The sequence below is a fragment of the Molothrus aeneus genome, chromosome W, assembly GCF_037042795.1.
Source record: "Molothrus aeneus isolate 106 chromosome W, BPBGC_Maene_1.0, whole genome shotgun sequence".
In the NCBI taxonomy this organism is placed as follows: domain Eukaryota; kingdom Metazoa; phylum Chordata; class Aves; order Passeriformes; family Icteridae; genus Molothrus; species Molothrus aeneus.
The window spans coordinates 5,668,280-5,674,274 of NC_089679.1; the positions used below are offsets into that span (position 1 = coordinate 5,668,280).

A 5,995-nucleotide genomic window follows, 5' to 3' on the forward strand; every position below is an offset into this window, starting at 1 on the left:
TCACATCAGTAATATATACGGATCCGTCCTGGTCAGTTGAAGCTTCAGGATAATGGACGGTTGGAAGCAGGGCGGGATGTGTGGGTGAGAAAGGCGGGGGGGGTTGGGGGCCCGTGACGGAGACACCGTGGCCGGCGGGATGCATGAGATTGAAGGATTTGTTGGGACTCGGAGTGGGAGCGGCTTCTGGGTGCAGACAGTGCTATAATTTGCAGAGCCAGACGAGACCGGGCTGGGGAGCAGGGTGACCGCTGAGGGGTTGAGGGGTCGCCCAGGAGTAGATGTAACACTACACATGTTACGGCGGCTCACGCACCCCCGAGACAAAGGGGGTCGGGGCGGGCTGGCCATGGAGCTGAGTCGCAGCGGGCCAGGGGGCGGACCCGCGGCCACTGAGTCGAATCGGGGCGGGCAGAGCCACCAAAGCTGAGCTGAGCAGAGTGCGATCGTGGGAGGGAAGCCCCTTGGATTGTAGGTGTTTTTCGGAAGAAAGGTAGAGGGTTTTTTACCTTTTTTCTTTTTTCTCCTTTTCTTTCTTTCTTCTCTCTCCTCCTTCCTCCTTTCCTGGTTTCTTTCTTCTCCTCCTTTCCCTCTCCTTTCTTAGGGAGGTGGGCCTTGCTGGGAGAGTGTGTAGTTGGCTGATTGGGGGAGGCAGGCTCTGTTGGGAGGGCCTGTGGTTGGAAAGGCGGGCTCTGTGGGGGAAAACCTGTGATCTGCTGGTCAGGATGGGCTAATGGGTGAGTAGCAAATCCCCAAAGGAAGAAGCAGAGACTGAGGAGGTACCAATGGGCATACCCCCAGATAGCCCACTTGGTAGGAAACTAACCGGGTGGAAATATAACCCCAACGTCAGAGATAAGAACAAGCTTAAAATGATTCAGTAATGCACGGTAGAATGGACCAGAAGGGAAATCAGGGGCGATCATGTATACTGGCCGAGATATGGATCAGACAAGAGATGGATATGCCGGGCATTAAACATGCATGTAAGAACTAAGAAGCCATTCAGTTAGGAAGAGAGTGACTACGCTGCTTGCTGGGAAGGGGAAACCGCACCCTCGAAGGTGAACGTGTTTAAGGTAACAGAACATAAAGAATGGGACCCGTTAGACCACTTACCTCCCCTACCCCCTGATGGGCCTAGCCAAAATACCACAAACAGAGTAGCACAACGAGAGGAAAGCAGATCAGAGGATGGGAGCCAAGCCAAGCATCAGGATTGTACCCCCTGAGGGAAGTACCACTGGGAGAGGTGCAGGGAGGTATTGGAATCAATAGAATATATAGGATGTGACAGACCACAATTGACTAATAATGAGCTTTTTTGCTTTTGAGTTGTTGAGAGGGAACTGTGATATTACTTCTCTGAGATTTTTAATACCTCAAAGGGCTCCTCTGGATTGCAGCAGGCTAAGGCCAGCACTTCTTTCTGAGTGGGGCCTCTTAGTGCAAAAGAGCTCTCAACTTTACTGTTCTTGTAGGACCAACACCAAATCACCAGGACCAACACCAAACCACAGCAACAAAGCCTGGGACAGCTCAGATTATAATCAGAGCAAGAAAAAGATTGTTATCCATAAATCAAATCTCATTTATATTTTCTTTAGCAAAATAGTTTTCTTTTAAATATAGGTTGCTTAGATTTTTAATACCTTTTGTGTCAATAATATAGAAATAAGTTAAAACATTTCTAGATAATGACCTTTGATAAGTTAAGTATTCATAAGATTAAGTAAAATTTCACTATGTTTAAGTACTCTTAAGTTATATTTTACCATTTTGATATTCTGTTAGTATTATTATTCTTTGTTATTAGAGCTCATTTATTCTAAGTTTGTGTTGTTTAATATAAAGCATTTTAAGTTTTGTTAAAAGCTATTTATTTAAACTCTAAGATATGTAGTTAAGTTTTTAGAGAGATAAGACAGCTCTGATCAAAACAGCTGAGATGAAACATTGATACACCTGTTTGTGAATGGAAGAAAATGCAGTTCATTATGTCATCAATTTCATCAAAAGTTCTATTCTTCATTACAGTCTCTGCTGTTTTTGTTTTCCAGAGGTAACATCAAAAGATAGTGATTGTCATAGGTATCAAATTGTTTAAAGCTTTTGCTTTGTCTTTTTGATACATGAATGTTTATAAGATGTTGTCTTAACTTTCTTAAACACTTACTGTTGATATATTGCATAATGTGAATTTATTGATTTTTTAGAATAAGAATGATTTATAGAGTATTTTTATTTCAGCTAGATTTCATCTGTTTTACCATCTTATGTGATCACTTATAAGACACGTATTGTTTTCAGGATCCTTCTTTTTATTCTCTGCTAACATCTTATAATTGCTATTATGAGAAGACTTATTTTTTAAAAATATTTCAGGTAAGCCCCTCCAGGTAGAGCTTGGGCTGTGGCCAGGTCCTGGTTCTATCTAAATGGGATGCTTGATGCCAACAAACCCAGATATTTTCTGCATCAAAATAATATTCAAGTTGCTTTGGCTTGGTAATTTGATCCTCTATATATGACAGCTGAATCTACTTTTAAAGTGAGCTTGGACAATCATTATCCGGACATGATTATCCAACCTTCCACTGGTTTGAAGTTTATCAGCTGTTGCAGATTCTGGGATGATAGTTCAGTGTTATAGTGTTTAATAATTATCTAATTCCACATGTGTTATTGATTGTGTATAACATTTGAATAATTCCCAATTGCTACAGCTGATTTCCAGAATTTCTAGCAGAACGTAATGCAAGAGCTGATGAACTGACAGTGGCTGTTGCTAGTACTCTGCCCAACATCCTTGAACAAGTAAAACTAAGTCATGCCTTTTTTTCATCAAAATGTATAAGCACTTATGCGAACATTCCATCTTTCTGGAGATCAGGTAAAGGCAATTATAAGTGCTTGCCCTAGTTGTCAGCTTGTGCAACCTCCTGTTTTGACAGGAGTGGTCAATCCTCAAGGATTGCAAAGCCTGGAATTATGGCAAACAGCACCAAATACTCATCGTTTGGGAAACCTAAAAACATCCATGTGTCAGTGGACACTTTTTCAGGTGCAGTCTATACCTCCCTACATACGGGGGAAACAGCCAGTCATGTATGTCAGCATTTTCTGCAAGCATTTGCTTCATTAGGGGTGCCTCGAGAGATAAAAACAGATAATAGCCCTGAATACACAGCCAAGAAATTGACTGAATTTTTAATGGATTGAGGTGTTCAGCATACTTTTGGTATTCCATACTCTCCCACAGGTCAAGCAATTGTTGGAAGAACACATCGCTCTTTAAAACATATTTTAGATCAACAAAAGGGAGGGTTGACACAGGTAACACCACAAATGAGATTGAGTAAAGATTTGTAAGTTTATAATTTTCGAACAGTCCTTTTACAGAACCCGATCCGTCAATTCTCAGACATTTTTCCAACAGCACAAGGGCAAATTGAAGGTCCATTTCCTCTAATAACGTGGGGAAAAGAATTTGTTTGTATTTCAACAGGTACAGAATTCAAGTGGACTCCAGGAGGAGATGTGAAATCCTATCTAGTGCAAGAAAACGCTGATCGCTCCACAACCAAAGAAGTGGGGACACAGACATGAATTACTCAGGGATTCCAACTTGCACCTGATGTTGTTTGCTTCACCCACAGAAGACTGTGAACTTTGGGTTCCTTTTTAAATGTGGGAATCAGTAGTGTTATAGAATTTTTGTTAGATAATAGCTTAAGGGAAATATGGGGCTCAATCAAGTATGCTTTTGCCTTTTTACTTTACTTGCTTTTAGTAGTACAGATTTGCCAATTAGCCAACCTAGAATAAATGTTTGGGTGACTTTAGCTAATGTATCAGGTCTGTCCAACACAACCCTGGAAAAAACATTTTTCACCTGTTTGGTTGGTGTGCCAGTGGATGCTTGGCCAATCCCAAAAGAAGTTGATGAACCCATGCAAGGTACATTTGCAGGGTCATCCACATGGGATCTTTGGTCCCCAGTAGATGTGTGGGATTGGTGGGTTACTCACCATCCCAAGTCATCTTTTGAACCTCAAGAATTGGAGATCCTTAGTTCTGTAAAAATGCCCTTTTGTGCCAAATTTAATTATCCAGGGAAAAATCAAGCTTAAGTCATAGATGTTTCTCCTTATTATGCTACATATAAAAATAAGACCTTTTTGTGTAATCATACTTCTTTAGTTCAATCTGCATTTAATAATATCTCTTTTCAATTACCACAGGGAATGTTTTTCATTTGTGGAGATAGAGTTTGGCCTGCCATCCTGATAGTGGAGCCCTGGAAAATGCTAAAGATAGACTTTGAAAATGTTAGGCTTTGTGTTTTCTCAGATCACTGCACCTGCGTAAGCAGTATGATAAATGATATAATTGTTAGATGTGGTGATTGTTTAGTAACTAAATATAATTATTGTATAATCATAAGAAGAATCATGAGAAACTATGTTAGAAATTTAAGGGGGGAACCATGAGAAGCTATGTTTAGCTGAAATCTGTGTATACAATAGAACAATATAAGTTTAATAATTAACATGAAAGTTATATAACGATAGAGTATAAAACACGTTCACCTCGAATGTATAGTTGGAATCAGATTTGGGTGGAAACTACCCCGATTCCCAGAGCTCTTAATAAAAAGCACCACATATAATCGCTTATGTGATTATGTGTTTTTGAACGCTAACATTTTGGCGACCCAGATGGGACCCTGTGGGTGCTGCTGAAGCGAGTTTTGCGACTCGACCACGCTCCAGCCGGCACCAAGGGATTTCTTGGGGAGCTCGATCGGCCGCGACCGCTTCTGCCGTTTGCAACGTCCCCGGGAGAAAAGTAAGGTGCTTTTTACTTTGGTTTGGGTGCCTGCCAATAAGACGCAGCGAAAGCTACGCTTGGTTGGGCTAAAGGAATTCCTGCTGGTACAAGCCTAGGTGCCGTTCCATAAGACAATCGCGAAAGCGTTGTGGGTTCAGTAATTTGTGGTATATTTGGAATGGAGAAACTGAAAGGGATTTTGGGCGGCAACACCTCTATCCCGCAAACTTCTCCCTTGGGGTGCTTATTAGCACATTGGAAACAGGGTAATTTTGGGGAAGAATTACGTAAAGCTAAGTTGATTGATTATTGTAATTCATGGTGGCCAGGATATGCCTTGGAGAATGGCAAAAAATGGCCAAAATACGGTACTCTGCAATATAACACTAGTTCGCAGTTAATGTCGTTTTGTAAACAAGAAGGAAAATGGGATGAGGTTCCGTATATTGATTTGTTTTTCTATTTATGGGGAAAGCCAGAAAGCTTGCACCAGTTGTGGATAGAAAAGACATAAACAGACAAAAATGGACTGTAATTGCCCCCTTGCGACAAGGTGTAGGAGTGGAAGGGCCAGTATTTGTAAGAATGCCTTTCTCTCCTGCAGATTTAGTTATTTGGAAACAATCAGCCGGAACTTATAGAGAAAATCCTGATAAAATGGCATGAGTATTAAAAATGGTTATAAAAACTCAAAATCTTGAGTTTTGATGACATACAAGTAATATTAGATACTTTGATGGATTCTACTGAGAAAGAGATGGTACTTAAGGCAGCCAAAGAAAGGGCAAGAGAGGACATCAGAAACGGACTCGTAACAGGGAATTTAGATGAGAATTTCCCAATTGAGGATCCAAATTGGGACCCTAATTTATTTTGCGATATGGGGAGACTACAGAAATATCAAGAGTGGATCCAAATAGGAGTTCAGAATGCTGTGCCCAAAACTATAAATTGGTCTAAACTATATGAAGTTCGGAGGAAAAGAAAGAATCTCCCACTGCGTTTTTGGAGAGGCTTAAGGAGGCAGCAAGAAAATATACAGATCTCCAAATGGACACAGAACAAGCAAAGGTTCAGCACGCTCTCATATTCTTGGGCCAGTCCCAGGACGATATTTGTAGAAAATTGCAAAAATTAGAAGGGGAAGAACTAAGGAATTTGG

General features: G+C 41.0%; 1 long non-coding RNA gene across 1 annotated transcript; it reads left to right on the plus strand.

Annotated features, from left to right (window-relative positions):
* Positions 1 to 359: 359 nt before the first annotated feature.
* LOC136568544 (uncharacterized) lies at positions 360 to 4,677 on the plus strand. The gene is made up of 2 exons (XR_010785245.1): positions 360 to 493; positions 3,509 to 4,677. It is a non-coding gene; the product is annotated as an uncharacterized lncRNA (long non-coding RNA).
* The last annotated feature ends 1,318 nt before the right edge of the window (positions 4,678 to 5,995 follow it).